Source organism: Amblyomma maculatum, chromosome 7 (assembly GCF_055883805.1).
Source record: "Amblyomma maculatum isolate TAMU_Amacu chromosome 7, ASM5588380v1, whole genome shotgun sequence".
Classification (NCBI taxonomy): domain Eukaryota; kingdom Metazoa; phylum Arthropoda; class Arachnida; order Ixodida; family Ixodidae; genus Amblyomma; species Amblyomma maculatum.
Genome location: NC_139350.1, coordinates 58,749,431 through 58,758,769, shown reverse-complemented (window position 1 = coordinate 58,758,769; position 9,339 = coordinate 58,749,431). Strand labels below are relative to the sequence as shown.

Genomic DNA, 9,339 nt, shown 5'->3' with positions numbered 1-9,339 from the left:
TGAGCTTGCCACCATTTTCGCTAATATCTGCCAAAGGCTTGATGCGCTAGCTGGGCTGTGCCCATGCAAGCCAACAAAGCGATGCAGTCAACGAGCTGATGTCAAAAAAATATGATGAAATACATGAGGGATAGGACAAATATAATAAAGAAATTTGTAGCTTGAGAAAACTCTTCAATGCACTTGTGTCAATGCTGGTGAAATTCAATCATTGAAGATGACCGTGCATGACCTTGACTGGCGTAATCGTAGACTGAATCTTGAGTTCATAGTACCAGTGACAAAAGAAGAAAACCTTATGGAAAAAAATAAATATGTAGCGAAATCTGTGATCCTACCAGATCTTTTCCAAAATTAACCGAGCAGCCCAGCCGGCCGGCGGAGCAGGCACGGGGCCGAGATGCGGCGCTACAATCGCCGTCGCTGGCAGCTGCTCGTGTAAGCTGACTGACGTAAGCATGCTCCCTCGCTCTGCTTCTTGAGATGATAAAAAGTAAGCGAGCATCATGTGCGATGTCTGATTTGGCGCCTTCAGAACGCTGCGCTACTGAGGAAGGGCGCTCCGCATGCAATCACTGGCTCAATGCTCCTTTTTCTGGCGCTGTGAAGCTGCGCTCTTCATTAGAATGCCTTCGCGTTTAATATCGGTACAGTTCTGTCGTAGTTGCAACGAATTGAGGAATACATTCTTTTCTACTCGTTTGGATTGTCCGGAAACTATGGCGAGGAATTGATTTCGAAAACTCGATGCGCTTTTCCTGCAGTTCCTGCAGTCGTCTATTGTGACCGCTAGTGACTCGTGGGGAGAAAAATGAGACATCCAGCAGTTTCATGTGCCCCTCTCGCTGAATACCTTTTTTCCGCTATTTCTAACGTACAAAAAGCGCATTGTGTTTTCCGCGTTGGTAATATTGTAACGAGTACAAGGCAGCGAACACTGAACCGATCAGGTCCACCCGCTGCACTGTTCCGTTCTCTTCTTTCTCGGTTCCGCGAGGCACGTGGCATTACCCCCTCTCTTCGAAAGCGGCGATTCGACGCTGGGAGTGTCCTCAACCTATATGCACACAAGAGAAGCAGGGAACACTGCACAAGCGCAGAATATCACTGCCTCTCATATTACGGTTTCATTCGCACTAAATGAACGATTTCAGCACTTGAGCGCCGCCGTATTGAGGGTTGTTGACCCCGAGGAACAACTTCGTAGGTCACGTTACTAAGACGTCGAATCATATGGCCCAAAGTAACGGCGAAATATCTTCTTGGAGAGTCCTCGACGGCGCACTGGTGTCCACACCCATACAAGATCGCCAGGCTGGTAGTGAACGTCTCGGTGTCGGAGGTTGTACCGACTGGCATCGCGGTGTTGTTGATGTTGAATACGGCACCGTGCGAGCTGGCGCGCTTCTTTGGCCCGCTACGGGACGACCGTAGACTAGCTGTAATGGCACAAGATGGGTTGTCTCCTGTTCAGCCGTATTGTATGCAAAAGTTGCATACGGAAGGACTTCGTCCCACGTGCGATGCTCAACGTCGACGTACTTGGAAATCATGTCTTCAAGTGTTCTATTGAGGCGTTCAGTCAGTCCGTTTGTTTGTGGGTGGTAAGCAGTAGTCCTACGATGACTTGTGAGGGTAAGACTGAAGAGAGCCTGCATTAGTTCAGCCGTAAAGGCTGTACCGCGGTCAGTAATAATAACCGATGGGGCACCGTGGCGCAGTACGATGGTCTTAAGAAAAGACTGGGCGACTTCTGCAGCAGTTGCACGGGAAAGTGCCTGTGCCTCGGCATATCGCGTTAAGTAGTCCGTCGCCACTACTATCCATCTGTGCCCTGATGCGGACGTTGGGAAAGGGCCCAGAAGATCCATACCCACTTGCTGGAAAAGGGCTGTTGGCGGAGGTATCGGCTGAAGGAGCCCTGCAGGCTTCAGCGGAGGTGTCTTTCGCCGCTGGCAATCTCGGCATGCCCTCACATAGTGCTGGACTGAAGGCAGCAACTTAGGCCAATAGTATTTTTTTCGAATGCGTGCTAGATCTCGCAATGGCCTGGCACGGGGAAAACGTCACTCGTAATTCTTGCAAATTAATTATCGCACCATTAGCCTTTAAGAAGTCCAAGCCGAGTATGACGTCTCGCGAACAGTGGGTAAGAACAACGAAGTCGCAAACATGAATAAATCCGTCATTTGCAACTCTCGCAACGCATCTTCCAGCCGGGGTAATAATAGAGACTTTTAGTTGGCCGTACGGAACGGGGATCCGTACGTAGGATCGATATGGGTAGAGAGTGCGCATGCTCAACAGAACGTATCGCTGGGCTAAATCCGTGCGTACGCCCGTATCGCGCCGTTGCGTGCTGCTCCTGCGGGAGGGTCTCGTGTAATCTCGCGACGAGCGAGAGCGTTTTTCAACATGGCCGCAACCATGGCTGGCCGCAAAAAAAAAAAAAAAAAAAAAAAGACGCCGGTGCCAGCGGAAGCAGCAGCTGTGTGTTTTGCAAGCTGAAAATAGATATTGCGATCGTTTTGGAAGTACAGGCGAGCGACCCATTTCGCGATCCCGAGGAATGGGACTCAATAGCCGTAGGCTGAGAGGCACGCTGGGGGTAACTTTGACCTCGCGTGGAGTGCGTGAACGTTTAGATTTGCTTGTGTCGCGCTATGCTGCAAACGACCGGAAGAACCTAAAAAAGTAAGTTTGCTTTGTTTCCTGCATTGTCGCGAAATGTTTAAATCACTGAAATGCTCCCTTGCAGATCTGGCACTGAGGAAGAATATTCCAAGCGCGACCAGCTGCTGCAGGACATCATCAGCTTGCTGCAGGGCACGGGGTACAAAGTTCGATCTGGGTGGAAGGAAACCGCAGCCAACCCGGCTCCTTGCCTTGTACCAAAGAGGGCCACAGCTGAACGCAGAGCTGCGAACTCTGCCAGAGATGTATATGCTGCGCAGTACGCCCTGTCAGAGGCTACAGATGACAGCGCTGGTGCGGACAACGCAGCTGAGTGTAAGTGCTCCATCCCAGCGATTTATGAACATTTTATACAACATAGTAGTCTTCTTTCTTTTTCTATTCAAGAAGCTTGGCATCCGTAGAGGCCTACTTTCCGTAGATAGCACAGTCTTGTTTATGAAGGTTACGGGTGCATGACCTTTGTACAGGCACCGGGAAGGAGCCCACTGCAGTGGAACTTTTTACACAATGCAAGAGACGCCCGTGGACCAGGAAACAAGCAGGCCATGCAGCAGGTCCACGGAAACAAGCAGTCCATGCAGCAGGGGAGTCATGGATGAAGAAGAGCTCCCTGTGCCCTCGGCAATATCATCCAGCCCAACAGATCATTCAAGAGGTAGCGTTGAGGAAACAAGAAACTATCAGTGCAGGGTAGGTTTGCAAATGTAACAGTCAATGGCTGTGTTATCATTACTTTGTTGTTGTGTGTTGTGTTTTATGGCGCATATGCAACTCAGGCTATCATGCACTAAGCACAAGGTATATAATGTTTTTTTTAGAGTAATGAAGTATTAAGATATCATAGCTTGCTCAGGAAAAAATGTTTCTTCTAAGAAACTAAAAACACATGAAATGTCTACAACTGCATTCTTTCCTAGAAGAAGTGTGGATGGAATGATATCTGTTCGGTGTAAAATTGAGTAAAATGCATTTTCCGTTGCTTTTTGAGTTTTTTACATGAAATTAAAAAGTGGTTTATCGTCAGTCCGTGTCCACACCTTTCACATATTGGTTCATCTTCTTTCTTGAGAATAAAACTGAGTAAGATATGTGTGTCCAATTCGAAGGCGACATATTACCTCCATGAAGTGTTTCCGGTGACTGCACGACTTTCATTCTTCAACAACTGGTTTCACGACGTGTAGTTTACTGTTTATTTCATTTTTCCACGAGGCTTGTCATTTTTCATGTTTTCTTTGTATGAATTTCAAAAGATCTTTGCGTGATGCATTTATTTTCCCTATTTTTGCTTTTCGGGCAGCTGCTGCACATTCATCAGCTGTCTCGTCCCCTACGATTCCGACATGGCTAGGTACCCAGCAGAATTTGATTTCGCAACCTCGTGTTTCGGCTGTTATGCAATCTATTATTTTTCTCACTAAGGGTTCTGTTGCATTTTTAGAGTGTAATGCTGTGATTAAGCTGAGGGAGTCAGTGTAAACTATACTCTTTTCAATATTGCATTTTATTATTTTTTTCTACAGCTATGGGTATGGCATAACTTTCTGCAGTGAACATTGATGCACAATTGGACAACCTGTTTTCTGGCGATTATTTTCTACGACACTACTACTGACATATGAGGTCGTTCTGGAACCATCGGTATATAATGTTCTGTGGTCTTTGTATTTTTTCTTTAAGACCAGAAATTCTTGTAATATATGTGTTCGTGTGGAGTTCGCTATTTGTCAAACTGTGTTAAAGTAAGGTCGCATACAGACGAAAATTTATACCACGGTGGTAATGGATCACGACATTGTGCAATATCGGGGAGTGTATTGAGTATTTTTATTTCTTGGCACACCAGTTCAAAGCGGAGGAGGGGTCTTACTGCTTGCGGTTTGTTGTTAAACAGGGTTCTGGATGGGCACTATATGGGGCAGCAGCGGTGTTTTGGTAGCGGGCCCCCTCTGGGCACGTATTGCAAATCCCGCATGGGGCCCGTATGGGCTGCCCCCCGGGCCCAACGCAGGCCCCCATGTCATAGCCCATTTTGTGCTACCTGGTTATGGGGCAGCATAGGTGTGTTGGTATCGAACGGATCTTAAGAATGTATGAACAAGTTACCATGGTTCTTCTGTCCTCAAGAGATGGTTCGTTGGTTTCTACATACAGACTTCTCACAGGTGACGTCCTGTATGCCCCGGTCAAAATACGCAAACCTAGGTTGTGGACTGGGTCTAGTCGTTTCAGGTATGAGGGTCTTGCGGACCCGTAAACTATGCAACCATAGTCCAAGCTCGAATGTACAATTGAACGATAAATAAGCAGAAGGCATGTCCTGTCGGATCCCCAGCGTTTACGTGACAGCACTTTAAGTATATTCAGAGATTGGGAGGCTTTCTTTTTAAGAGTGTTTATGTGGGGTAAGAAAGTCAGATTTATGTGGAAAGCAATGCCTCGAAAATTATGTTCGTGTTTTACTGGTAGAGACATGGTCTGAGACATGCAGAGATTGATAATGCAGTGCTATATTAAAAGCCTCATATAGCTGTTGGCAGCAAGCTATAAGCGGCCTGCAGTAGAACTAACCACTCAGAATGCCTTTATTAGTAGTAGTCTGGGCTGCAGCACTTGCTGTGGACGTGCCTTTTTCTACTTATGAATATTAATTTCTCATTAATCGGCACCAGAAACTGAAAAAAAAGTTTCTTTATGCTTTCCTTGGTTCTGGTGACTATTGACTTCCTAAATATTGTAAGCATGTTTTTAGAAGAGTGAGAACAGTGCACCAAGAACTTCAAAGTGATTCGAAGTGGAAGAAAGGCAAGACGATAGTTCTCAAATCACTGAAACGAACAAAAACGATGAAGGACGGCATCAGTGATTCTTTGTACACACTTTACTAAAATTAAGATCAGTTGTTAGCAATATGTCTGACTACTCCTTTTCTGCCCTCTCATCTGTTCATGCTGTACGTCAAGCATTATGCTAGCCACGATTGGAAATGTAACAGTAATCTTTCTCCAGCTAAATAGTCCATGTTTTTGCGTGCGCAGCGTATGCTTGGAGTTTTTGTTGTCATTCTGCAGGAAAACGAAAACAGGAGCAAGCAGACTACGACTTCATGATGAAAAGATTGAAGCGTGAAATGCTAATGAAAGAAAAACATCTGAAGTGGAATTACGAAAGCTTGCTCTAGAGGAGAGCAAGCTTGCATGGGAGAGGGAGCGAGTGCTCATGGAGTACCGTGAAAGGGAAGAAGAACGCAGAGATCGTGCTCAGGAGAGAGAGAGAGAGAGAAGATGAACAAAAAGCCAGAGAGAAAAAAAGGGGGCATTCACAACTCTCATTCAGGGACTGATCTCGAAAGGGGTTAACTCACCATAAAACGTGTTATTCAAGTTTTTCTACTTATTGAATGTATATTTACTCTCCTAAGGTAGAGCACTGAGTAAGTACACAAACAGTAAAAGCACAAAAATACAAGGAACAACAAAATACAGGCGAGAAGAAAAACTAATTGAAAACTGACACAAAATTTTATGAGAAAAAAAATCAAAAACACTTGCAAATAGCTTACACATGCTGTGGCCGCAAGTATTCATGCAAGCGAGGTGGTTCCAGGCTAAAATAGGTCGCCACCTGACTGCCATATATGGCAGTGTGGCAGTTGGTGAAGATCGTTGCCACTTTTTACATTTTCTCTATTTGCTGCCACAAAAGTTTTCTTTTTTTAATTCAGAAGAGCAAACTCTGCAATAACCTTCCCAAAACCCCACTCTACTACCTGGCGGACTTTATTCATTCCATAGTTGAATGCCTCTTGAGCAGGTGTCCGACGACTGCCACCATAAGGCTTCATTAGTAGCGCCCGGAGAGGATACGCTGGGTCACCATAAATGACCAAGTTTTCACTTCCAACGACTTTTTTCAGCTTGCCGTACAATCTGCTCTCCCGGAATATTCCTGCATAAAAACAAGCCACAAAAACACAACTTTTTACCCGATTGAATAACAATACTACTTCAAGTTGCTTAATTACACTGAAAGTAGGAATATATAAAACATTTGACACAGTGCAACAGTAGACAATTTTGGTCAAACGTAATGCACACTTCAACCCAATATGTGCTTACTGGGTGCAGATAAACGTCAAATACATACTGTGATAATTGATTTCAAAAAAGCCTATGACTGTCAAAAATTAGGATCAAAATGTCAGAGCAGTTTCTTACTCCAGATGTGCACTCTGTATGCGTAGTAAAACAAGTCTGGGCTCGTCACTGACCAACTGTTGAAAAACCGTTAGCTGATGTTTCGGAACTCCTACAGGCTCCTGTTCACCCAAGGCTCATTCTATATGGCACCACCTGGCTAGATGGCACTCCGTCAAACCTTGGATTGCTGTATGTGTGCTTGAGGTTTTATGGTGCATAAGCAACTAAGGCCATTATGCACCAAACCTAGGTTTGAAAAAACACTGCATTGCTGACACAACTACTTTAGAGCATTAACAACTCCCAATAAGTATACTATTGCCTTCTCTCATGAGCGTAATTCAAGGAGGAAAGGAATGTGCTGTAAAATACTATAAATTGGTATTTTTCTTTGTTTCTCGCGCCTTCTGCGTGCAAGTAAATTGCAATTTTATGTGACCATTTCGCTGCAAGGTTCACAAAGAGGCTTTCCTTGTTTCATGAATATGAGGTTATATTCAGGGAGCATATGTCCGATGCGAAGGTGCGCATCGATGACCAAGGCAGCGAGCTCTCTTAGCACTCTTTGTTTTATGCTTCAGAGAGTTACAAGTTTAAGCTTGCTACCAATATTTACTTGCCTGCATCATGGCAACTCCCAGGGTAGTGACCATCCAGCTGACAAACAATGCCGTTTGGACACATGACGGGATTGGTATTTCACCATATGCATTCTTTTGTGGCCCGAAAAGTACAGCTTTTGGTTCTTCTTCGGGCGGCATATTGGACGAGCTGTCCCATCCACAAAGGCCCAGCAATTCGGCAGGGGAGCACCTTTGTTGTGAACGGCCTATGAATAAAAAAATGGCCAAGATTTTAGGTCTTTGACAAGGTAATAGGATTGACAGCTTATTTGATCACCATCTAAGAGGCTGTAAGTGTAACAAGAAGGAAACTGCACAGAGAACCTGATAGGCTATTCATTTAGTGGTGCAGTGAAATAATCTTGCAAGGCCGACATTGACAGGGTTCTCCATTTCAATTATCTGTATGCTAACATCTGTCAGGAATCCTGCAACAGCATAAGAAAAAGTAGTGCATACAAATGCCTACTTCGACTGCAGTTAAACCAACCTTATATGTTGGAGGTGAGTTGTCAATCAGCGAATCTGCATGAATAAATTGTACTGGACGCATTGCAAACATTCGGTTGTAAAAAACTTGTTCGTCACATAAAGATATCTGTTTCAGAGTAATTCACAAAACATGCCTTTTACACCTCACATTTGGCCAAATGAGTGTGTTCCCAAACAAATACATCAGTAAGATGCTAATGGCTACTATTACAACCTGCAAGAATAACAGCCATAACTGTAATATTGCTACTAACACAGATTTTCATTAGCTGTGGTGTATCATACAAGCTGAATTACTTTTAAACCAATATGGGAACAAAACACACTGCTGCAGTTTGTTGTTGGTGCACAAAAGAAATAGAAGTTTATTAAACCAAGACTAGCTCCTAACAGGTTTTTTAGGCGGCTTGCACAGCAAATACGCAAGTATAGTACATGAATGGAACCTTATTTTGGAACTTTCGATAGGGTAACATGTTCACATTTCACTTACCCTGGCAAAGCTCCGCAGCGAAGCAGGCGAAAGCCACTCGTGGTTTTTGCAGTCGCTGAGGAGATGCTCACATTTATTTGTGATGTGGCTGAGCATTATATTCGCTGCACTGGACATAACTGACGAGTGCCTGCCAAAAATTTCCTCTAAGTCACACCACCTGTTGCGATACGCCAACCTGCGCAACGTCAGGCACAACGCTTCTTGCCCTGGTAGCCTAACACCTTGGGCTGTAGTGAGCGTATCCGGCACCAGCAGGGCATTGTATAGTTCTTCGAAGTCACACTTCTCAAAGCAGAACATTAGCTTGAATACAGTTGCGTCGCAGTTCCTTATATCAAACAGCCCATGTCGCGAACGGTATCTGGCGTCCTCGTTGCTAACTCCTGCAAGGAAACTGCTCCCGAAGAGTCGCTGCTCCACATTCCGCATTATTAGTGCGTCAATTTCGTCCGATTGCAATGCGGAAATCACCTCCGGATTTGACAGAACGCTTCTGTGTGGCATTTCGATATGATTAGATAGTACACTCTAATATGATGACTGCAACGAGAGCGGCTAGATGAGGACTGATCCGAGTCTTGACTTGGCCGAATATCAAAACATTCTCAAGTATCAGTTCTTGTTTCTTATGCTGGATGGCGCTGAGAAACATGAAGGAGCATTCTAAGATGTATTTGGTACATCCATCTCGAAGGACACTTACGTTCGGCTAACTAAAAGTGTCAGGGGCGCGCCTTTCGTTCCGTATGAAACATAGTGAGCGATGCGTGCGCAAGCCCGTTCCGTACGGCCAACTAAATCTCTCTAATGCGTCCCCCTGCAGTGCGGATAT

The 9,339-nt window shown here is 45.0% G+C and overlaps 2 pseudogenes; one reads left to right on the top strand and one right to left on the bottom strand.

Moving 5' to 3' along the window:
- The first annotated feature begins 2,528 nt into the window (after positions 1-2,528).
- LOC146183374 (uncharacterized) lies at positions 2,529-6,031 on the top strand (annotated as a pseudogene).
- Positions 6,032-6,255: 224 nt separating this feature from the next.
- On the bottom strand, positions 6,256-9,011 carry LOC146183373 (uncharacterized; annotated as a pseudogene).
- Between the last annotated feature and the right edge of the window lie 328 nt (positions 9,012-9,339).